The sequence below is a fragment of the Lipotes vexillifer genome, unplaced genomic scaffold (genome assembly GCF_000442215.2).
Source record: "Lipotes vexillifer unplaced genomic scaffold, Lipotes_vexillifer_v1.1 scaffold366, whole genome shotgun sequence".
NCBI classification, from domain to species: Eukaryota; Metazoa; Chordata; class Mammalia; order Artiodactyla; family Lipotidae; genus Lipotes; species Lipotes vexillifer.
In genome coordinates, this window is record NW_006780143.1 from 1,877,372 (window position 1) to 1,904,108 (window position 26,737).

General features: G+C 38.0%; 1 protein-coding gene across 1 annotated transcript in view; it reads right to left on the minus strand.

Annotated features, from left to right (window-relative positions):
• PDE4D (phosphodiesterase 4D) overlaps nt 1-26,737 on the minus strand; it is a 1,474,095-nt gene that overhangs the window by 1,155,310 nt on the left and 292,048 nt on the right. The gene's annotated exons all lie outside the window — the stretch shown is intronic.

A 26,737-nucleotide genomic window follows, 5' to 3' on the forward strand; every position in this document is an offset into this window, starting at 1 on the left:
ACACACACACACACACACACACACAACTGGAGTATTAGTCATAAAAAAAAATAAAATTTTGCCATTCACAACAACATTGATGGACCTGGAGGTTATGCTTAGTGAAATAAATCAAAGACAAATATTGTATGTTTTCATTCATATGTAGAATCTATAAAATAAAACAATGAATATAACAAAACAGACTCACAAATACAGAGAACAAACTAGTGGTCACCAGTTGGGAGAGGGGAGGGGGGAGGGGCAAGATAGGGGAAGGAGATTAAGAGGTACAAACTGCTGGGTATAAAATTAGTAAGATACAAGGTTGTAATATACAGCACAGGGAATATAGCCAATATTTTATAATAACTTTATATGGAGTATAACCTATAAAAAATTGAATTACTGTGTTGTACACCTAAAACTTATATAATATTGTAGATCAACTAGATACTTCAATTTTTAAATCTAAATAAATAAATAAAAGAAATCTTATTCAGAGATGAAAAGGAAAAGAGCAAAATGAATTAGTGCAACGGTATGACTTGGAATTAGTCATACCTGGAGTCAAATTCTGTTTTGGCCATTTCCGAATATTGTGGCCTCGAGGACTCTGTTTAACCCTTTTGAATATCAAGTTCATGGTCAATATAAATGTAACCATTGAAACCCATGCTGCAGGGGTACAGTGTAGACTAAATAATGGGTTGATGGGTCAGCACATACTAAACATTTTACCTGGATCACAGGAGGTGTTCTTTCAATGTTACCTTCATTTTACTTTCTTTGCCCTTTACTTCAAGGAAGAAAGCAACGGGTTTTTTAGGAGACTCAGATTTTACTGATGCTGCAAAACTGTTTCATTAAAAATGGACTCTTCCCAGGATTATTATTCTGCAGTCACGCTGGCAGAGAATGAGAGGAGCCTGTTCTAATTCTCAGAGACTCACGTGCAGCACAAGATTTAATCTTTAGTGTCTGTGTCCAGGCCTAAGCTCTTCCATGGCCTCCTGTAAGGTCAAATGAACATTTCAAACCTTATAGCCAGAGCTTTGAAATTTTTTGATACTTGCTTCTTTAAGTACTCTTTGATGAGTTTCAAAAGGAACCCTATCACTTTTCCAGGAAGAATTGTGCAATCCACTCTCAATTGGTAGCACTAAGCAGCTACCAAGTTCCTCACAAATTTGAAAGGCTCTGAGTATAGAGAAAGGACAAGCAGAGAACCCTGATGCACAGAAGAAAACGCATCTTGGTTCACCATGATCTCCATGATTACCCAGTAGCTGTTTAGAGCCTGGTTGCTCTAATTGGAGCCTGTGCTGAATCATCGCGATTCATGCGGTACCCACCTGGCACCTGAAATTAGATTTTGTTCCCTCTGCATTCATAATGGTGAGGAAGGGTGGGGATACATATCTGAAAAACCCCTTAAAGATTATTTTGCTAATAGATGAATTTCTTAGTGAAAAAGGAGAACAGCAGTTTCTTTTCTAAGGATGTGGCTCTCTTTCATCACCTAATGGTCTATTATCGATAGCTCATTTTTTTTAAAAGGCAATGCTATTTGGGAAACTGGAGTTTTATCTTTAAAAATCTCTCTAATTCACTGGAGGAGTAATATAAGCTAAAGTGTATAAGCTGCAAAATAAAACCAAATTTAATGTCTGAAATCTAAGGAACCAAGGAACAGAAACTTGGAGTTAAAAGGATCTTTCAGTTTCTAGATCATAATATCATACCATGGTATATCATACCATATTATACTGTACCATAACAGAGATATTGTTCCTGACCATCCTATTCTTAAATATTACTAAGGAATGAGTGCCCTTAGCCCACTACATTAGACAGATTTTTTTTTTTTTTGGCAGCACCATGCAGCTTGCAGGATCTTAGTTCCCCGACTAGGGACTGAACCTGGGCCCACAGCAGTGAAAGTGCAGAGTCCTAACCACTAGACCACCAGGGAAGTCCCTAGGTAGAATTTTTAATAAACATTTTTTTGTTGGGGGGAAACCAGTTTGTCACTTATATTTGGCATAAATCACTCTATTACAATATTTCAGATCCTTAAAAACTTAATAATTATTATTATTAATTATAAAAATAAATATAATTTATTCTTGGCTATTCAGCTTTTAAAGACCAAACTATCCTGGCTCTGCTACCTATTGTGTGACTTTGGGCAAGTTATCTGACCTCTCTGTACCTAAGTTTCTCTGTCTGTACACTAGAACTATATGATATCTTGCTTCAAACCATTGTTGGAAGGAATACAGAATTCATAGAGGCAAAGTGCTGGAAATAGTGACAACACACAGCACTCATTAAGATATCGTCATCCTCATATCTCTTACTCTTAAGAAACTATGATTTGTTTACAGTGAATGTACAGTAAATGTGTGATGGGGACCATTATTTTGAAAACAATAATCCAACACTTTTGTATTCACTCTAAATCATGCTGCGCTGTAGGTACCCCATTCATTGAATCAGTTATTTTAGCCTGGCCCCTGGCGAGGAAGCAGAGAGATGATTAAAACCCCAGATAGGTGGTAGGAAAAAACAAATCCACTCTACACCCCTCAGTGGATTTCCTCATACCAACATAGGGCAGAAATATTGTTTTAGGAAGAATGGGAGTCTAGGATAGCACCCAGAGGGCTTCTTCATAGGCTGGTGACACTAAAATTATCTTAAAGTCTCCATGTGCCCCTAGAGGGGAAAAGGGAGATGGATGATAGTGATGGCTGGAGAACTTGACAGAGTGATGGTTTTGAGAGGGGGTAAAGTGACATTAAAACTAAAAGCTGTAGGGTAGATTTCCCAAACAGGGGATCAAATGAAAACTACAGCCAAACCTGAGGAGAACTACAGCCCCAGCAAGAGTTGGGTGCCAGCCTAGTCAGTGAAGAGAGCTGAGTCCCGTAAAAGCAATTCCTGTTCTTTATTTATGCGAAGAGGACAGAATAAAAAAGTATTAAGCCAGCTTTAGGTACTTCAAAAGTGGAGGCAGGAGGGACTACAACCAAATCACTGCAGAGATCAAATCATTGTATTTTAGTGATACAAAAACACTAAAATGGAAAATGGCATATGATCCAAAGTTGCCTTTCTCCCAATGCTATGAGAACAATAATAATTGTATTATTTTAATCACAAACATTTACCAGGCATTTGCTGTGTGCCAGGCAATGTTCTAATCACTTAAAATGTATTAACTGATTCAATTCCCATAAAATTCTGTAAAATGGCCTCTATTTTAATATCTAATTTGTAGATGAAGAAATAGAGGCAGAAAAATGTTATATAACCAGGCAAGATTACATGACTAGTAAATTTTGAACCCAGGATATGTAAGTTTCCTCCTGTACCCAGAGGCCATTTTGTTTTTTTAGGGAAGGAGCCAGAACTCATTGAAAAGGAGAAAAACCATCTTTATCTAGAGCAAAACTTTGAATTATCTTACCCGCTTATCAGTGCAACAGTAGTCCTAGAGCTAAACGATTGATTATAGGAAATAAGAAAAGCCACATTGTTTCTATATTAGAATTGTAGTGAGTAAATTTTGACCCTTTTATAGAGTTAGTCAATGTAAGTATACCAAAGTTTCCAATGTAAGATAGGAATTTCAGTCTATTTCATTCTCCTTGCTCCCAAATTGAATTTGAAGCAGCCAAAGAAACACAACAATAGGAAAAACAGGGAAGAGTGCCATAGATTTAGGGAATTTCTGTAAAATAGCCCACAGGATCCAGACTGCCTGTGAGTCCATACACTCTGGAATGTGAGAAGAGTTTAATAGTAAGAAATCTACTTTAAAAAATTCATCATAGCACTAGATCAAGGAAGAAGAGAAACATGTAATCCTCCCTTAAAAAGTCTTTTAAAAGCATGTAAAAATATCTAAACATTGAATCCCAATTTTTAAGCTTTGATTATAATGCATACCTTCCTCAAATAGCCAATATCTTGCTTGATGAAAGACCAGAGACATTCCCACTGAAGTCAGGAGCATGAGGACACCCACTGTTACCACACTTAGTTAACAATATCTTTAAAGTGCTAATTAGTAAGTCTAATAGAAGCGAGTCATAAATATTGGCAAAAAGGAGGCATATCTATAGTTATGTGAAAATCACGAACTCTATTTGAAAGACCCCCAAAATATAAAGTTAAAAAAAATTTTTTTTAAATTTTTTTTAAGTAAGGTGCGTTGGTTACAAATCAATGTTTTCCTATATACCAACATTTGGAAATGTAATAGCAACCAAACAACAACAACAGCAATCTATAAAACTAGGCACAAAGAAGATTTTGGGGATTTTGTTTGCATGTTCGTTTACAAAGGTACAAGGAATACATAGGGGGAAAATATATAAAACTTTCCTGAAGGACATAAAAGGAGACACACCAAAAAATAACATGTTTCTGAAGAAGAAAGAATGTGCGATTCTAATCATGTGCATTTCCAACATGAATTATTTATCTATCTATTTATATTTAAATATTTGTTACAGAAACTTTCAAAAATACACAAAGGCAGAGAAAATAGGATCATGAACCCCAAGTACTCATCATGCAGCTAACAGTAGCAAGATTTTTGTAATCTTGCTTTATCTACCCTAACATGCACTTTCCCCACTATACCTTCCTGCTTGCATAATTTAAGACGTCATATAAATAAACGTGTAAGTATAGGTAGAAAATTTCTGAAAAACAACAATAACAAAGGAAGAATTTCTATAATAATTAAAATAATTTATCCTGATACCAGAGTAAAGAGAAAATCCAGTGGAACTGAAAAAAACAAAAAAAAAAGATACAACTATATATATGAATTTGATATTTGATAAAGGTAACATTTTTCTTTAACAGTGTTTAAAGCACAGGTTACTCTATCATTGGGTTGAGACAACTTGATAATCATTTGGGTAAAAAATACCTTCATATCAGGCCAGAAAATATTCCAGATGAATTTAAGATTTAAATGTGAAAAATAAAGCCATGGAAGTAGTAAAATAGAACATTTGTAAATATTTTATTTCTTTAAGGTCTTTCTAAGCATTGTATGTGCCAGACACTTTGCTAAGTGCATAAACTAGGAATAGAATGACTTAACTAATTTTGAAAATAAAAAAATTTATAAATATTTTTAAATATAAAACATAAACTAGGAAAACTCATGGCATATTTTACAGATAAAGTTACAACATGTAGAACTCTTAACAGTCCATATGAAAAATAATCATGTCCCAGTAGAAAGAGAGGCAAAGAGCATGAAAAGGCAAATTCACAAAAAGGTAAATTGAAATTTTAAATTAATATGTGGGAAAACCCAACTTCACTAACAAGCAAAAAGTAGGTAAATAAAAGGAGGTGCCCTATTTTGTCCATTAGATGGTACATTAAAATAAAAAATAACACTGAATGTAGGAGCATTCATTTACTGCCAGTGGGAATACAATCAGTACAGTATTTCTAGACAGGTTTTTGGCAAATATATCAAAAACCTGATAAACACACTTACCCTTTGAATCAGCATGAGAAAAGGATACAGAGGTGTATATGCAAAAATAATGATCAAGTGCTGTTCATAATAGGAAAAAATGTGAACGAAGTAAATATCTGACCACAGAGGATTACCTAAATTAATATTTTTATAAAAATGAAAAGGAATATTTTGAAGCTATTAGAAATAACAGTGTAGATGTATATATAAAGATGTTCACATTAAACTGCTAAGTGAAAAGCACAGGCTACTAATTGTATTCATAGTATGGTCCCATTTCTGTACTCTGCCTGTACATACACAGGAAATGATTTGGAAAGACAGACATCAAAATATAACAGTGTGTAGCTCTAAAATTATGGGAGATTTTCTCCTTTTGTTTCTGTGCCTAATGTGACCTAATTTTTCTACAGTGATGATGTCCTATTTGTGCTACAAAATTAAGTAACAAAGAAGTACATATAGTTATAGCATTAAATATAGTTTGCAGCTAAAGACCAAAATTGTTGGAAGACAGAATGATCATGGAATTCCTTAGTCATAATTGGGTGGATGCTTCTAATAAGGAACGTCATGCAGGCTTTCCATGACTTGACTGGAGATGGGATATTTCAGATTGTGAACATATATGCTTTGGCTGCTATGAAATATGAAGCAGGCTTTGAAATTCAAGTATAATTACAGAAATTCAAACTGACAGTCATTACAGTTAGTCCTCCTGAGTAAATGAAAGCAAGAAATCTTAAAAATAATAGATGATTAACACGTTTATAAAAATGGAAAATTTTAAATTTGCCAATCATCATTCCTAAAGAGAGCATTGGTTTACACATTTCAGATGTCAAGTTTCATTGACTGAATTGTGTACAAAAGCACTTGCCAAGACACTTTTCTGTAAATTAAAAGAGGAGAGCAACCAATAAAGACAAACCAAAGCACTTGTTTAACCCAAGTAGGCAGAAAGCCTCCAGGTGCCATATGCCCTCCCCACAGCCTGCAAGAACCTTGATCAGCCAGAGCTTGGCTCAGCCCTGTGCCCAGAACAATCCTGTTCCCAATCAAGAAAAATTTAAAGAGCTATATATATATGCTCCGGACGCGCAGGCTCAGCGGCCATGGCTCACGGGCCCAGCCGCTCCACTGCATGTGGGATCTTCCCAGACCGGGGCACGAACCTGTGTCCCCTGCATCAGCAGGCGGACTCTCAACCACTGCACCACCAGGGAAGCCCAAAGAGCTCTATATTAATGGGCATTGAAAGAAGAAAAAAGAAAACACACTTGAGCGTCAGCTTCTTGCCAGACACGACGTTATTAGTTTATATCCATTATTCCACTTAGTTCTTCAGAATCTATGGAATAGGTGGCATTTCCCCCATTCTGCAGATGATAAAACCAAACCTAAGATAAATGAAATTATTTCCCCAAAGAGTCACAAATCACAAGTGTAGAAGTGTGAGTCAAATCCGTATCTCTTTGGCCCAAAACTTTAAGCCCTTTTCAAAAAGCTATAAAGACAAATCTGATTTTGTTACTTTGTAGCAGTTGGAGATGGGCTAGCTTGGAGGTTAAGCCAACAGACTTTTGAGCCAGAATGCCTGGGTTCAAAACCCCCCTTTGCCACTTGCTAGATGTGTGACGCTGCTCACGCTTCCTGACCTTCTGTGACTCAGTTTCCTCCCTTGAAAGTGGGGGCAATAGGAGTACCTGCCTCATAGATAAGGACTGACTGATAAGTGTTAAGATGTAGAAAGCACCTGGGACTTTTCCTGACAAATACTATGCATCAGTAAGTGTTAGCTATCTTTATTATCGTTTGTGGGGTTTTTGTGGCCACTTTATGGTCCATTTTCAACAGCTTGTCTTTACCTTATGCACCCCCTTCCTTGTCTCCCAGCTTTCTCCCTGCTAGCTCCCTAAGACTCCAAGTCTAATCCCCAGCTTAGCAGTTGGGTCACTGTGCACCAGCTGCCCAGGGCGCCAGGACTGCGCACACTGAGGATCTGCCATCCTGGGAGCCTTTGCAGGACCTTGGCTGTGCCACCTACCACTTGTCACCCTCTCTCAGTACACTGCTCTGCTTGCAAAATGGCAAAACGTCCTTCTGCCTCTACCAGTGGCAGCCACCCCTCCCCTTGAAACAGATCCTGTTTCCGGATTCTGGCAGCACAAACTTTGAAAATGTTCCCAGTCAGACCCACTATTGTCTATTGAGCTTAAGCTCGCATTCAGAGAGAGACCAAAGAGAAAGCTTCTCAAATTAGAGATTATAGCCCCTCCCATCTCCAAAGAACCCTTGAAAAAACAGTGCAAGGTGGGAATTACACATGCACTTCATTTTGAAAATTGCACAAACAGCACAATATTTTATTCATGCCACTAAGGGAGGTACCTCCAAACATGGTATGACTATGTACAAAGAAGTTATGTCTGAGTATTTCTGGAGACAATGCTGCTTTCTGCATCCTGACCTTCTCAGCGACTTTTCTTTCCAGTAAAACACATTCACTGGCTCCAGGCGCTTTGTCAAAATCATTGCCAAAAATAAGGATTTGCAGCGTGACACCTGATTTGAAATCACCTGCAGATCTTTCATCACTTTGTCATCTCTAATATTACGTTAATATGTGCTTAACACTGCCTCCGAAGTTCAAATCCTTCCAGATTACCTTTAACATTAAAGGCACCTCCCTCAAGGAAGCAGCAAAGTACTGATATTTTCAGCAGCGCAAGGCTGCACAGAAAAATAAAGTACTCTGATGCTTCAAAGGACAGACAGATTTCCCAGCCTTTGCCAGTGCCCCAGAAATAGAAAAATGAATTCTTTGGCCTTGCCATTCATCCAAGGTTTTCTGTGCTTTGTTTTGAAATTTCGAAATATAGGCATTTTCATTTTGCTTTTTTGTAGATGTATGCTTTGTATCTACACTATGCATTTCACCCAAAGTTCTCAAAACTACTTTATATCAACATTTCACAATGTTAAAGCTAGAATTCAAATTTCAGAGATAATGAAAGGGAAGCAAAATCTTCCAGTGACTTTTGAAAATATATCTGTACACAAGATGCATAGAACTAATATTAGATTGGAAGGAACCACTGTTGGATAAACCACATTTTACTCTGCCCTAAAATGATGGCACAGTTGCTAGCAGGACTCAGTAAATATTCACAATGAAAAACCAAGTATTTGTTGAGCATCTCCGAATGGTGCAAAACCTGCTCTAGAAGGTACTGTAGGGAGAAAAGAATGGATAAAACATAAATCTCTTTAAACACTATCTTGTTCAGAGAACAAAGCTGAAACTAGAAACAATTACAGAACACTACCATCTATAATTAGAACTTAATAAATTGCGTGGTACAGCTAACATGTTCAAAAGTAATTAAGAAAAAAATAATAAGAGAGGTTGTTGCAGGCTAGGGACTTGAAAAAACAAAGAGTGTAGTTTTCAAGCAGACTTTTAAAAGTGACAAGTGTATAAATAGGCAGAACAGAAAAGGAAAAGCACTCATGCCTGAAAGGAACAGCAGAGAGGAAATAGATGGAAAGTCACTGAAGGCAGAGAAGAGACTAGTACACAGGTGTATAATGGGGGAAGGGTGGAAGGTAAGAAGGGAGGAAGAATGACTTCTCTATAGGAACAGAAGATTTGTTACAGGGAGTAAAGGGAAGCAACCTGGGATTATTGTATGAAAAGGAGATTAGGGGGCATTGATTGTCAGTTAAGCTTGATCCAGTAGGTAACCAGTGTGCTCTTAGCAGATGAATGGCATGGCAGGGCCCTGCTTTAAGAAGTATATTCAGCCAACAGAAGATGAATAAATGGGAGGTGATCTAATTCAATGGTTTGTTTTCTTACAAAGGTCCTTATTTTTCTACATAAATTAGAAAGATCAGGTCTCCTCTGTTATAATCTCTGAAACCTTCACTGATTGCAAAGAAATTCAGAATCTCAGTTCCAATAGGAATAGTAACATACTTGTTACACTATTTTTATGAGAATTAAATTAGATTATGTATGAGAAGTGATTAATATATAGAAAGCACTTAGTAAACATCAATTCTCTCCCCATAAACTCTTTGAAGATTCTGTGAATAGTCAAAGATTAGTTATAATTGAGATGCTGGAGCTTCCAAAGCGTTATGGAACAATCAAACTTTGTATTTAACCAATCAATGGTCTGATCTTATTTCAGTGTAACCAGTGTAGACCTAGGACTGTTGCTCATTCCAAATGACTTCATGAATGGGTATATTGAATTTTATCTCAAATTTAAATGGGACAAGTTATTATATCACCTCTGTTACATGTTTTTTATTGGAGTATAATTGCTTTACAGTGGTGTTAGTTTCTGCTTTACAACAAAACGAATCAGTTATATATATACATATGTTCCCATATCTCTTCCCTCTTGCGTCTCCCTCCCTCCCACCCTCCCTATCCCACCCTTCCAGGCGGTACCTCTGTTACATTTTTATAAACTTAGATTAAGAAATAGATATAGCAAGTATGGGGTTTCCATACATTCATTTGTTCTTTCAAAAATATTTATTGGGACTTCCCTGGTGGCACAGTGCTTAAGAATCCGCCTGCCAATGCAGGGGACACAGGTTCGAGCCCTGGTCCAGGAAGATCCCACATGCCGTGGAGCAGCTAAGCCCATGCGCCACAACTACTGAGCCTGCGCTCTAGAGCCCGTGAGCCACAATTACTGAGCCCACATGCCACAACTACTGAAGCCCATGCACCTAGAGCCTGTGCTCCACAACAGGAGAAGCCACCGCAATGAGAAGCCCATGCACTGCAACGAAGAGTAGCCCCTGCTCGCTGCAACTAGAGAAAGCCCGTGCTCAGCAACCAAGACCCAACACAGCCAAAAATAAATAAATAAATAAATAAATTTATTTTTTTAAAAAATTATTGAGCACCTACTAAGCGCCAAGCATTGTTCTGAGCACTGGGAATATATCAGTGAACAAAAAGATAAAGTCTCTACATTCATTTACCTTATATTCCAGAGGAAGAAGACAGATAATAAATTAAGATACAAATAACATATAAGTAAAATAAATAATTAATGAACAAAATATATATTATGTGAGATGGTGATGTGCAAAGACAAAAACCAAACATATGGGGGACAGTGATTGCAATTTTAGATAGAATGTCCAGGGAGAGATTCTCTGAAAAGATAACATTTGAATAAAACCCTGAAGGAAGCGTGGGAGGGAGCCTTGTAAGGGTCTGGCAGTGCCCTAGTGTGTCTGAAGCATGGTCAGGGTAGCAAGGGCCTAGTGTGCCAGGGTGAGAGGAGTTAAGCTGAGTTCAGAGAGGTAACAGTATGGTTAGGGCCTTGTAAGGCATATCACAGCCAATCTCTGGGTGCATGGCCCTTGCAGAGCAGAAGAGAATAGCAGGACAGTGGCTGGCCTTTGGAGGGCACAGAAAACGGCACCAAGCTCCAACACAGCAACAGCAAGTTTTACTCTTCCAGGGCTACCCCATTTTAAATGGTTTCCTTCAACACCCAGCCTCAGAATCCCCTCTCCCACAGCATACTAGCAGGCAGCAACAATGAGAGATACAATAAAAGAAAAATATTGTCGTAGCATTGTACATCAGCAGTCCACAAACTAGCAACGGTACGAGGCCACGCTTTGAGAGCCACTATCCTGGACCTGACAGGACACTATCCAGCAGGCAGGAGGTGTCCACAGGGCAGGAGGTGCCAGCAAGGGCAGATGGTGTCTGCAGGAAGCGCACTTCATGGGCAGCCAATTAGGAGCGCAAAATGGTGAAGGAAAAGATAACTTGATGTTTATAAATTAAAACCAATTTCTGAGCTCCTCCCCTCTCCACCCACTGATATAAGAACCAGGCTGTTTGGACTCTTATTTTCACTGACTACCTGGCAATCTCCATCTAGAGTCAGGTAACATTGCTAGGAACTGTCAGAAAGCCTACTTTCCCCAAAGCAAAGGATTTTTCGTAATTAGTGCTAGTGGCCTAGACACCTGGTCTGCTCCCTCTTCTACACTAGAATCTTTATACTTTAAGTAATTAATAAGGAAGTTCCTAACGAGATATAACCTCCCATTTCCCAGAGACAACCAAAGATAATCATACTGTGGAAACATTTAAAACATTGCCATGTGATTGTTTTCTCTCTAGGCAACCATGGGGATTCAGGAAAAGCTTCCTGTTGACAATTTTGGCACTCATCTAAAAAACAAAAACACTAGAATTCTGTCAACATTTCAACCTAGCAAACTGTCTATTGTTTTGGCATTAAATAAAGTAGAGGAACAGCCAGGATGGTAATGTCACAGGATGGTGAAATGTCACCATTATATTATGGCAATTTCCTCAACATCCTTGAGTGCAAGATTTTTTTTCCTCCTACAATGCAGTTTGAACATAGCACTTATTTCCTGGAATAGGTTTAGAAGTTACTGCACCTATATTGGCAGATGAGCAAGCTAGAAGGGAGAGAAAGAGAGAGAGTGAGAAGTTGAGAGAGAGACCATGATTGCAGGCATAAACTGATTGTGCTTTTTAAATTATCTTGAACCTAATGAAGTGTTCACTTTAAGTTGGGAACTTTCCTGCACTAATTACCTTACTTGAGAATTTAATAAAAGCTACCATAACATGATCAGACACCTTTCTAAGTAACTAAATTACTCATGTATAAGTAATTACTTTCCTACTTTTGCAGCTATAAGGTAAATGGACTCAAAACAAAAGAAAATGCACATGAGCTCAAAATCTTATTTCCCTCAACATGAATTGCAAGTGCAAATTTTGAGATCCTACTAACTTAGGATCTTACAACCTAAAAACGTAAAGTTTTAGTAAAACTGCTAATTGTGACAAGTTACAGCAATTTTCAGAGTTTTTTAAAATCTAATATTTCTGGTAAAAAGAAACTGAGAACTGAAAAAATTACATGTAAACCCTCAAGTTTTTCATTTACCTCAAAAAAGAGATGTTTCTTTTGTTGAAAAACAAAACCTTTTTTTAACCTCAAATTTAAAAACAAAAAAAATACAGGCTCGTAAAATTATAAAAATCAAATTTAAAATTTGAAACAGCAGAGACTTCCCTGGTGGTCCAGTGGTTAAGACTCTGCGCTCCCACTGCAGTGGGTATGGGTTCCATCCCTGGTCCGGGAACTAAGAATCCAGCATGCCACATGGTGAGGACAAAAAAAAAAAAAAAATTGAAACAGCAAAGAAACAAAATATTTACATAACAAACACATTAGGTTCTTAAAACAGGGAAAACAAAACTGGATTCCATCAGGAAGTGAATAAAATTACTTACTTCTCCTACTATTTAGCAAGAGACAAAGCCTTTTCCTACAAATAGATGATCTTTGAGTTGAAAAGACTCCCTCTCCAAAAAAAAAAAAAAAAAAAAAAAAAGAGGTACCTGGAAGCTCTAAAAAACCAAGTTGACTGTTTCAAAAACCATTCCAAACCTCACTGCAGATAGTTCATGGTACAGTATCATATTTACATTTCCTTGTATTTTCTTATTTCCCTTCTACAGAAAAACTAGATTACAGCGCTCGTCCTTCTAGGGGACTAGAGTGTCAGGCAGTACTATAGCGCAGCCTCGGTGATCAAGTCCAGTTTCAGTTTGGTGCTTCTGTCTCTAACAACTGTGTTTCTAGTGGATGATGCCCGCCACAGCTGGGAGGCCAAGCCACTGCCAAGTGACTCAAGCTGAGAAGCAGCGTAGCAACAGCTGGCGGCGGCCAAAGCGCGCAGCTGGAGGAGCCAGGCGCACCCGCCGCTTTCCCTCCAACTCGGCCCTGAAATCTCCGAGCCCCGTCGCTCTGCTAAAAGGACAGAGGAGCCCTCCCAGTTTGGAGACAATAGCGCAGACCAACAACAAAACCGCCCTTCCCCAAACACTGCACCTCATGCAATTCTCTGCACTCGGGGACCACTCAGTAATAGACCACAGATGCCTGGGAGGCATTTCTTTTCCAGGGAGGTTGTAGCAGCACGTGCGGACTCTCATCAGTTCCTGCGAGGCAGGAAGGCAAGCAACCTCCCTTTTGCAGATAAGAGAGCTAATGTACTGAGCAGCCCCATCACAGGGGACTGGGGACAGATTCAGAACCGATTTCATATGGCACAGGTCTCTGGATTGTCCTGAAGGGAAAGCTACCCCCTTTAGAAATTGTGGGAGGGGGGAAAATACATACATACATACATACATACATATATATATATATATATATATATATATATATATATCACACACATACATACACACACATAAATACACACACACACACACACACACACACATCAATATATGTGTGAGTACATATATGTAATTTCCTCATTCCCCCAAGCTCTTTCCCAGATTTGCTACCATAAACATACCAAAAGGTTGAAAACAGAGAAGATGGAATTAGAAAAAAACAAGAATTAAAAGAAAATATTTATTGTGTAATGTAGCTGCTTCCCTGCCCCTGCCTCCATTTGCATGTTAATTTTAATGTAGTTTTTAGATTAGCTAGGGTTGGCAGTAATATCACCCACCCGGCTCATGCAGTATTTACCACTTGTACTCCAAAACCTCAGTAAAAATTAGTCTTGTAACGTTTCCTAGGAATTTATTTAATAGTCCCTGAAATAGTGTGTTAGCTACCTTGGACTCCATGATTAACTTGACTTCAAGGCATGAAATTTATTTGTGTTTTGGGGGCATCAGGGTAATTGAAACAGGCTCACAAATCCATAAGCTCCCAAAGCATTACTTGCAGAGGAAAGATGTCATTATATATTTTTAATGTATGTAAAAACTATTATCATGAATTTAAAAAATGAATTCATTTTTAGGTGTCACTAAATTCATAGTGGCTCTTTGTCATCATATATTTTTCAAGTGATGCATTCTAAAAATATAATTACTCTCATGTGGAACTGTGGGCTGGATTTAATGACACACTTCTAATGGAATATAATGGAAATGATGATTTGTGAATTCTGAGACAAACCTATTTAACTTTAACCTAGCATTGCCCAGTCAGAGACTGGTGAATTTGCCTCCCTTGGCATCCCTTCTCCCTTTTCTGGATACAAAACCATAACTTTTGATGATTCTCTCAGGGTATTGCTACATGTTTTGGATAGGGCAGAATATATGCCCTCCCACCAGCTGGGATGGGCTTGTACCCCAGGCCTGGCCAATCAGAGCACCCTATCCCAATAGCCTGCAAGTGATTGGTGCAGTGAAAGTCACATGACCCAGGACAGACTAATCAATCTCTTCCCTAAGATTTGATATGTGAATCCTGGAAGAAAGAAAGAGTCTCTTCTTCTTTTGGGATCACAAATTATAAGCCATAGATAAGCCTGGTTTCCAGAGTCCATTTTATCCTGGTTTCATGGAAAGAAATTGCCTGACAATGACCCAGTACAGAGAGCAGAGAGCAGGGGAGCAAAGCCAAAAGAAGGAGTAACAGAAAGGCTTAGCGGGTGACACCATTTAAGCACCTGTTGCTGGATCTGTCCCCACTGGACTTAAAGTTATGTGATCAATTCATTCATTTTTTGCTTAAATTATGCTAAGTTGATTTTCTGTCCGCAATGAAAGCCTTGCCTAATAATAGAGGTAAAAACAGTGTTTGTCACTGAAATGGTCTCATTAAAAAAAAAAATTGCTCAAAAATTGAAAAAAATATTGATGATCAATTCACCACAGCATTTTCACACTGTTATCCACTTCCTTCTTCTTAAGCTTTTTCTTTCCCTGATTGCCATGATGCCACACTCTCTTCATTCTTCTCCTAAATCTATGACCATTCCTTCTCTGTCTCCCCACTTATCCCTGAAGTGTGAATGCTCTACATTTCTGTTCTCAGCTGCTTCTCTTCTCTATATACTTCCTCATCTAATTTCACCCATCTTATATCCAGTAGATATGATGAATTGGTCCTCAGCATCCATTCCAACCTCTTCCTAGAGAGCCCACCCTTCCACAGAAGCCGGAAGGATAAAGACCACAATTTCCGGACTCCCTTACAACAAGAATTCTGATTCTCCACTAGGTTCTCCCAGTCTGATGTACTCCAGTGAGATATTTGGAAGACAAAAGTGAAGTAGGGCCTAGTTTCCTATTGTTTTTGCTGTTGCTGTTGGCAAAGAGGGGTGTGGCAATATGGGGGTTTCAGCAGTGGTGTCCCTGTGGGAAATCACTGATGCCGTGGTATATGGAGAGCTGTAGCAGTCGTGGTTGTGGCGACCTCTGGTTCCCAGGACTGCAGCCACACTGCACATTCTTGAACTCCAAAGCATCAGTAGCAGCCTCCTGATGCCTCACCACCATCTTCTTGGGACCAGTTGGACAGTCTGGTGCTGGATATCATTTCTGGAAGCCCACCTCTCCAGCCCTTCCAATGATTTTGCAATTCTAGAAAAAACTAGAGGGAGTGTTTGCCACCCAATTTCTCCAGGATTTTCCCCATTGACAACACAGTAAAATAAAACACCTTGTGAATAGCCCATAATGCTGTGCGTTATATAGCCACTACTTCCCAGGCTATAGCCTCATCTCCTGCCCGATTCCTCTCTACCCCTCCACACACTGACAAGCCAGCCCTCCCTATGCCTCTATTATTTGCGTATGATCCTCTGTTTTCTGGCATCTCCCTCTCCTTCTTGATTGCCTGAGAAATGTCTGTGCAGACTTCAGAGACTCCTCCAGAGAAATGAAGCATCTGTTTGTAGGCACCACAGGACTCTGTTCAACACTTTTAGAACAATCATGTTGGTATATTATAATTTTTGTTTTCATGTTTATCTTTCTACTATCATTGAAATTCGTTGAGAGGATGAGTAGTGAATTTTTCTCAGTTTCCCAAGCCTAGCATAATATACGATACCTAAATGAATGGAATGGGAATTAAAACCTCCCTCAGTTTATGAAATGCTGTAGAGGCTTAAATACATTTCCTTTCAGCTCCATCTCCTGGGAGAAATAAGATCAGAAATAAAACGTTTTCACTTTGAAAAGACAGTACATACACATGAAAACTTTATTAATATCACTCCTTAAATAGCTTCAAAAAAGCCCTCCAACACAGCCAGCACTACTATAAGTCACGTAAAGCCAAGGAATCTTCAACTATTTCCTCAAACCCACACTACCTGGATTTTTCCCCATAACCCAGTCAGCTTTTCCATTCTCTCCCTCAGTTCATGGAAAGGAGACAGGCTACTGTGACAACCTCTCTCTTCTGTTATCCTCAGTGTTTTCTACTTTGTGTGCTCAAATAACTTACAGAATTCTTTTTTAAACCAGATTCAAATGGAGGTGTCCCACATTTGATAACTAGGAGTAAGATGGTGGGCACAGGGAACTCTTAATAAACTTAATAAAAATTAATTTAGTGCACCTACCAGACATCATTTTAGTAAGAGTATTCTTTTCCATACTTGGAGAAGAGTTAAAGCTTACTTGTTAGTGCACAAGTTCAAATGGAAAGAAACAGTGATGTCAGCAGGGCTGCCACACTATTATGGTATATTATGGGTATTTGAACCCTGGTTCACAGACTTTCAGTAAATGAATAGAAGACAGCTGCCCTTACTGATCCTAAATACTTACTTAGAAGGGAGAAAATACCACATGCCAAACAGGAATTGGACTTAGTGGAAGACATTTAAACCTCTTTAAGGAAGAAAGAAAATGTCTGAAGCAAAATCTGTAAGCCCCAGAGGTCCTCAGGGCCAGGAAATACTTAAAACTTCCATCCTCTGAAAGGTACCAAGTGAACAAGGCCATCACCTAAGGCAGTTATTATTGTTGAATCTGTACTTTCTGTCTTCTTCATGCCACTGTCATACTCCTGTTTGCCAATATTGACCCAACATTGCTATAGGAAAAAAAAAAAAGTCTTTGTTTCCAGATTTTAATTTCCGAGGTAGGCTAACTGCATTCCTTGGTCATGATTGATGGAAGGAGTGTGGTGTGATTCAGTCCTTTGCAGTGGTTTCTATGACTTATCTGGTGACCAAGTCTGGAGCTAGCAGGATTTAGCATTAGCCTTTTTAATATCAGTTGGAAATGCTGTTTAGGGACATCAGATTCCTGGTACACACACAACAAGAACACACAAAGAAAAGAAAAACTAACAAACCAGAAAATCCTATTAGGAGGCACAGATAAGGAATTTTAGAGCAGAGGTGAAGGTTACTTACAACTTTCCCTGTGAGTTCCTTACATTTACCTACCAGGGTATTATTTTCATTTCTTCTACAGGTTGTATGACCTCCAAGAAATTAATTTAACATATGGATTTACCCTTCACCCCAACCCTCAAGCAAATCAGAATTGCCAAAGTTATTTGGGAAGCAATTACTTTTCTTTTTTTAACAAGGGCTCTTTATTTTCCAAGGAAAATAAGTTTCTTCAAATTACGGATTTCATTAGTGAGTTAAAATGTAATGTGTATCTTTTATCTAGTTCTTCAAGTGTGGTCCCTGAACAAGCAACAGCAACCCATCACCAGGAACTTGTTAGAAATGCCAAATTTAAGCCCCACCCCAGACCCATGAAATCATAAACTGGGAGTGTGGGCCCAGCAATCTGCATCTTAACAAGTCCTCCAGGTGATTCTGATGCATGTTAAAGTTTGAGAATCACAGATCCCAAGATAAATATTTTATGGATGGAAATAAGAATTGAAGAGAGAATGAGCTGCCTAACTGCTTAATGCTACAAACACTCCCAATGACAATGGTTCAAAAGCACTCATGCTGCTATGTCACATTTATCAATTACCTAAATGCTATTGCTATAGTCATAAGAATTCTATATCCATGTTGGAAGAAAGTTGGAAAGGAAAGAGGTTGAACACTGAATTACTAAAGCTATATATTTTGAGGCTAAAGACTTGGGAGATTTTGGGCCTCATGTTTTACCATCAGGATTATCTCCCAGGATCAGTAGGAAGGAATCAAAGCAGAGCTTTGTTTTGTTGTGTGTAAAATAGAGATCCACTTTGACCTTGAAAACCCATGAAAGTCACTTCTGAGTGAGAGCCTAGAACAGTATCTTAGCTTCCTGCTTTTGCTGAGGCCAGTCATGATCCTGTCTAGGGTTCCAGGTCTAAAAGCAGGAGACAACCCCCCTTCTCTTGGCAATAGCATGCTTACTTCTTTTGGGAACTCTTCCCTTCTTCATTTCATCCTGGGGTTAATAACAATGGCTTTTCTCTCCCCTTTGTTCACCTGGACAGATAGATGACTCAGGACTACCCAGAGTCCTTCACTAGAATTATTAGATACTGAAGTAAACAGAACAGAGAAACACTTTGTTTTTCCTTTTGAGATGCTCAGCTGGGGTGTTGTAAGCCTGGAGCTGCCAGCTGCCATGTTTCTTGCTACTATTTGCTCTCAGTGAGAAAAAGGCCATCACAGAGAGATAAGCCAAGATAAGAGTGTCATAGTGGTGATGGGGCCCCTAAGGTCTCATATGCTAACAATGATTTAGTCAGCTCTTCAGATTCTAGGTTTTACCCTCCTTCTAGGTTACCCTTTCTTAGCTAGCTTAGTTCATTTTGTGTCACTTGCAACTGAAAGTCCTGACTAGTATAGCATAGTATGAATGATGGAAAAGACTTAAAGATTTAAGTATATTGCCCTAGGTACATGCTTAGTAACCAGAAAAGACAGGATGCCTAGCTCTTCATAGTTAATGTCCAATATATTTTCACTATATCACAGTGAGTTATTATCTTTAAAAAGAAAACTAGGGTTTGTTGAAGTAAATGCATTGTGTGGTGACTCGGTTTTCAAATTATATATTAAAACAAAACACAAAAAGTGTGGACCATAAAAGAAAATAATGATAAATTGGACTTTGTTAAAATTAAGAACTTCTATTCATCAAAAGAAAACACAAATATATTCACACATTTGTCAGAATACATAAAGACAGATCAATAACAAAAAGACAATTAATGGCTAAAATACTTGAATAGGATTTCATAAAAGAGGCTTCAAAAAGCCCCATAATTATATGGAAAGGTACTCAACAACATTATTTATCAGGGAAATGAAGACTAAAACTATAATGAGATACTACCAGACATTCACCAAAATGACTAAAATTAAAAACACTGACAATATCACATATTGACATAAATATAGAGGAACTAGGGCTCTCATACATTGCTGGTGGGAAGGAAAATTAGTACCACCTCTTTGGAAAAACATTTGGCAGCAAGTGCTAAAGCTAAATCATGTCTACCTCATGAATGTGCAATCCTAATTCCAGCCATATCTACCAAAAAAAGAATGAGTACATATGTCCATCAGATATCACAGCAGACATTCATAAACTTGAAAAATGAAAATAAAATAAATACCCATCAAGATGAGAATAATATCAGTAGAATACTACACAGCAATAAAAAAACAGGCAAACCAAGCTGTGGTGAGAGAACTAAGAATGGTGATGAAACCAAGAGGGACCCTGTACTCCCAAGTACAAAAGCCTTTCTGTGTCCCCTTTTTCTCATTTGTAGGAAAAAGATTTCACCCTCCTAGACCTTCCCTGAGTACCAAAGTGCAGATTCAGGCAGTTACTAATTAGCAGAGTGAGGGAATGCAGAAACAAAGGAAAGGCAGTCAAAAAATAACAGTGTAGCCATGGGGCAAGGTCCTGGGTCCTCCTCAAGGGATATACATAACAATTTGATACATATCTCTGAGTTTTTCTACAGGTACCAGAAAGCTGATGAGTGAGGTTCCTGGAGCACCACCCCATTACCTCACCACCAGCCACTCAGAAGAAAGTCTCTCTGTCACACACACACACACATACACACATACACATCCTGTGGCTCTCCCCCCAAATTTGCTTTTAAAAACTGTTTCCTGAGGAGTTTGGGCTTTTTGAGCATGAGCTGTGCATTCTCCTTGCTTGGCCCTTGCAATAAACCCTTCTCTGCTCCAAATTCCAACATTTTTTACTTGGCCTCACTGTGCATTGTGTACAAGAACTTGGGTTTGACAGCAGTGGTAACCTCTGAATGGAGGAAAATTAACTGGAGAGAAACAAGAGGGAATTTTTTTAAAATCTTGCTTTATATCTTAGTCCAGGCAGTAGCTACACAAGTATATACATATGTAAAATTTCACTGAATCGTGTATGTTAAGAGTTATATACTTTCCTGTCTGTGCACTATACCTCATCTAAGGGGGGGGAAAATGAATATATTAAGAAAATGCTACAAACATATCCTAATTCTCCATGTTTTATAATTTTAAAAGCATTCCTCAAAGATTCCAGAACACAGGAGCCTAAAAGGGAATAGAATTGAGATCACTTCTAATGGAGGGCCTGTGTGATACAACTGTGAAGCTCACATCTTCGCCTGGCTAAGTTGTGAAACACAAAAGAGTTCAGGAAATATCTGAGTATATTTCAGAGTTGTGTGGGGACAAGATGTGATAAACTGATGAGCAGAAATAATTTACACATTGTTAAATCACCTTTCTTGAGCCACCAAATCCCCCTAAGTTGAATTTATACTCTCCTTAGAAATAGGGGGAAATAAAACTCATCTCATCCAGCCTTATAAGTCCTCCCTATGAACTATATATACGGGTGAACTCTGTTTTGAGGAATACTGTGTTATTAAATTACTATTTAATTGTATAAATATATCCACCTCTTCCAAAAGCACCCTCAAATAATATTTTCTCTGTATTTTCAAATTACCTTAGAATAATCCATAAATGGCAGAGCATTAGTAAACTAGCATATACAGCAGTCTTATTATTTCTAGCTAATCATTAAAGTACAATAAACATGACAAAAAGCTTGTCTAGGTAAATATACACACTCACAAATAATATCCAATCTCTTTCCAAACCTCCTGCGTGCTGACCTTATCAACCCAATTAGATGGTTACCCATTTCCAAAGCAAAGTTAAAGACAGTAAACATACCATTGAGAAAAATGAGCAAAGGTTAGCTTCCTGGAGAATTGTTCTTACAATAAGTGTATGATTTTTGTCAATTTGTTTTGAGAAGTGACAAGTACTACTGGAATAATCTGATCTATGCTTGTTTCACTGATGTAATTTAGTGGCTGCTGTTGAATATAACATTTCAGAACTGGAAGGAGCTTTAGGAATAATTTAATTCTTCTTCCTCATCCAAGTAGTGAGAAAACTGAGGCCAGAGAGCTTTAATTATTTGCCCGAGTCAAGGTACACCTAAGTTTCTTTACAAATGTAATTTAGAATCTGTGAGCTCTAAAGTCTAAATGAAAAAATAAATATATTTCACAAGGGAAATTTTAGTTTGCAAAGTGTAAGGAACTTAGCATTTCTAGTCTTTCTCCATTGATACACTGGCATGGTCCTTAAGTTAACATCATGAAATACAGACCAGTGATTCTACACCTCAAAAAGAATGAGAGTCTAAACTAAAGCAGGGGCTCTGGAAATGGCAAGGAAAGGATATTTTAAAAATATAAGTCGTGGAGGAGGATGACTCCTCAGTTCCCTGGTTGATGGGATATTGTGATAGTCTTCAATCTCACTTCCTACCTACATTCATCCATTTTTCTAAATCATTCTTCAGAATGATCTTCCAATACAATTCTCATTGCCTACCTTAATCGAGTTCCCTGGAGGCAAATGCTGACACTAAGTGTCATATGAGAGTCATCTATTAGTAAGAGTGGAAAATCAAGGAAGCAGAAAGAGGAACAGGGAAAGGAAGGAGGTCAGGCAAGGCTGCAAGATAAAAGCATATCCACAGAGGGTAACACTGCTTCACAAATGCAAGGCCCTCTGGAGACAGTGGAAGTCAGGCCACTCAAAGTGTGTTTGTAGATCCCTGGAGTCTAAGAACCATGCATTACTGGTGTATGATGAGATAAGGTGCTTGCAGGTAAGTCACTAAGACCACTGTTTATTTCAGCTGACATTGCTTTCAAAGAACTATTTCTTTATGAAGGAAGCAGTGTGTAGGTTTACGTTCTGCCACAAGTTCACCCTCTCCTGAATGGTAAGAAGTTTGTGGAAAAATCACACCTCAGAATTGTCCTGATCAGGGGAGAGGAAGCAGAATTATTTATATCCCATCACCATCAATCAGTGCTTAAGGACTGTGCCCTGGGGATGTGAAGTGAAAATTCCCAGGCATTTCCACATCTTGGCAAGGGGAGGGAGGAGCTCAAGCAGCCTGACAGCAGCCTGTCCACAAGGAGATACATGTGATAGAGGTTTGTTGGGAGTAATACTACATGGGTACATGTGACATGTAAAGGACTCCAAGGTGATGAGTGAAGAACACAGACATCATTTGCTAAATCGCCTAGAAAGTCCACACTTTGTCTTAGAGCATGATGCCTTGCTACATCTGCTCTCCATCTGTTCAGTTTCATCTCTAATTACATCCTATCCCCTTCTGCCTCACTCTACACCAGTGGTTTTCAATTTTGCTTACACATTGGGATCACCTGGGAAGTTTTTAGACCTACTGATGCCTGAGCTCTACACCCAGATGTTCTGGGTTTATTGGTCTACACTGGGTTTTTAAATTCACCCTTAGGTGATACTCTTGTGCAGCCAAGATTGAGAACCACTGCTCTAAGTTTTTTTATTAAACTACTTGCAATTCCATGAGTTTGACATTGCGAGGCTTTGCTTGCCATGCCATGAACACTGCAGAAAAAATTCTTCCCCATCTTTGCCTTTTGAAATCCAATTGACATTTAAAATGCTATTCGTTCTTCAAGGTTCAATTCAACTGCCATTTTCACAATTACAAGGGTTAAGAAACACATGATCAAAGTGTTCAAAATACTTAGCACCCAACCAAAGTATGGTGAAATGTCCTTTTATACGTTACTGGTAGATATACACAATAATTTCACCACTTAGGAAGCAATACTAAAGAAAAACCTTTATGTACAACTCCGTTTAGGTTGTATCCTAAATGTCCATCACTAACAAAACAGTTACATAAACCATGTCATAGTCCTACAATGAAATATAACAATTGAAAATGATACTTTAAAAGAATTTTTAATAGTCTGGGGAACTATTTATACTGTCACCAATCAACCATACATACATATAATCAGTTTATAAAATCTCATATATGAAACATTATTATCTACTTTCAAAAATGTATGAAAAATTGGAAAATAGACCAAAAAAGAAATAAATCAACAATTATTCCAAATGATGGGACTATTAATACAAAAATAATATCATTAAAATTACCTACAGTGACTGTTTTGACTTATTAAAAAATTAATACTTTCCCCATTAATATTTCCCCATTCTGTATTAATTTCTCTCATCAATTTTAACATATCTTTTGTTTATATCTCTCTTGTGACGCTTGGATTATACCCTGTATTTTTTATTGAGGTATCATTTATCAATAGTGAAATCTTCAGAACATAAGTACGCTGCTGAATTGCTTTTTACAAATTTGTCAGAAGGGTTTCATTACCCAGAAAGCTTTTTTATAGCCATCCCTAGTGAATCTACCTCCCACCCTGTGAGAAGCAACCACTGATCTGATTTATATCACCTTAGGCGAGTTTTGCCTATTCTATTCTATTGCATATAAATGGAATCATACATTATGGACTTTTTCCTCTCTTACTTAGAATAATATTTTTGAGATTTATTAATATTTTTGCATTTATTAGTAGTTGGTTCCTTTTTATTGCTGAGTCGAATCCACTGTGTGAATATACCAGCTTGTTTATCCAGACTCCTTCTGATGAACATCTGGGCTGTTTCCAGTTTGAATATTGTAAATAAACTACTACGAAGGTTCTTGTGTAATGTTTTTGTGGACGTTTGTTTTTATTTCTCTGGGATAAATACCTACATGACAGACGGCCTCCAAGATGGTACCCAGTAATCCTTGCTTCCTCGTGTCCAACCTCTTGTGTAGTCACACCCCACATACACACATTTACACCACCCACTGAGTAGGGCTACTCTATGCAATCAATAAGATATTGCAAAAATGTATGGAGTACCACTTTTAAGACTAGGTCATACAAGCTGTCTCCTTGATCTCAGATCATTCACTCTGGAAGGACACCAGCTTCCAGGAGGACACTCAAGCAGCAGTATGGTGGGATCCAAGTGGTAAGGAACTGAAGTCACTTGCCAGACACCATCCTCAACTTGTCAATCATGTGAGTATGCCACATTCGAAACAGAGCCTCCAGCCCCGTCCAGACTTCAGGTGACGGTGGTTCTGGCTGTATTAACTGAAACCTCATGAGAGACCCTGAGGCAAACCACCCACTAAGCCCACTCTGAATTCCTGACCCTCATAAACTGTATGAGATGATAAGTGTTTATTGTTGTTTAAGTCATTAAGTTGTGGTAATTTGTGAAATAGATAACGGATACAATCTAGAAGTGGAATTTCTGGATCATAAGATAAATTTATATTTAACTTTTTAAGGGATACTGAGAGTTTTCCAAAGTGGTTGTGCCATTTTACACTTGCAGAGTTACAGGTGTTCCATATCTTTGCCAATATTTGGTATCATCAGTCTTATTTGTTTTAGCCATTTTAGTAGGTATGCAGTGGCATTTCATCTGGGTTTTAATTTAGATTTCACCCATATCAAATTACATTGAGCATTTCATATGCTTTACTGTGTGCCTTATATTTTACATATTGTTTCTTTTCTTCCAATTTCATTGAGATATGATTGACATAGGGTACCATACAAGTTTGAGGTATATAGTATAATGATTTGACTTACATACATCATGAAATGATTATCACACTAAGTTTAGTGAACATCATGAAATGATTATCACAATAAATTTATTTTTATAGATACAAAATAAAAGAAAAAGAAAAAAAGCATTTTATGTATTGTTTATGCTCCTTTCACAAGACCAAAGAGGCATCTACCATGGAGCTTGGTTCTAATCAGGGGGGTGGTTCTAAACACTAATTTGTTCATTAGTGAACAAATGAGCAGGTTTTTCCCGTCAAAACTTAGGAATAGAGATAACCCAGACCTGTTTCAAACATAGGAGTTGTAAATTGCACAAGATAATTGTATAGCTCAATTACTAGGTAGTAGAAATTTATAATGAGATTTTAAAAGCTTCCCTCCCTTTAATTTCCTAAGAGAAAAATGTGTCACACTTCCCCTTTCTTATTTATTGAGATTTTTCTTGCTCAGTGCACCTGGCATTGCACTGAAAGTCTTACAGGATTAGATGGAAATAGAGTGACCCTCTTAGGCAGAACATTGAGGCAACAGGGAGACATAAGTTAAATTAGTAAAATCGACACATGATAAATTAAATTGGTTATCTGAAGAAACAACCCTTAAGAGACATTATGTTACAAAGCCAAAAACAGGCAGTACATAAGCATGACCTAATTAACAGTATAAACATATCTGTAGATTAAACTTGCCATTACTGGTGGAATGGTCTCATTAGAAGGAAATACAATGCAACCAGGGAGCCAGAATTTTCTATAATTTATTTAGTATGTATAGAAGAGAACAATGCTGACTGGGGGTCAGAGGACAGCATGAGAATTCTAATCACTAAAGAGGTGTCCTCTATTGTGGGACAGACGTGGGGCATCAGTTGTGTCACCATGGCCTAAATAACAGAACTTCTCCTTTTACCTTTGTTCAGACCCATGATAACCAAATAGCCTGATGACTAATTTAGCTTCTCAGCAAGACTATGCACTGGAGCAGACCCAAGTGTTCTGATTGCAACAAAAGAAACAGTTCCCACTGTAAAGAATAAATGGACACAGGAAGAGATGTGCTAATCAGATAATGAGCATATTCTAATGGGCTTGCCGGTAGTGTTTCACATATTTAATTAATATGACAGATATTGATCTCACAAGCTGCAGTTGTGCTAAAAAAAAAACTGGTTTCATTTTTCTATGAGGACTTAAATCCTATTTTAAACCCCATTTTTCCTAGTGGCAAATAGCCAACTTAGTCACTTCAAGATATTTTTCAGTCAAATCATGGTTTCCTCTGTCATATGAGGATATTCCCAGTGATATCAAGGTTCCCCACATTCCCTCCCTTCATCTATGTGTGTTTATTTAAGATTTGGAGAATGGGTGGCGGGCAGGGCCACCATGTTTTATAATTCTAAAAACCCAATTGTGAACGTATAAATGTTTGGTTTTTTTTTTTTTTTTTTTTTTTATAC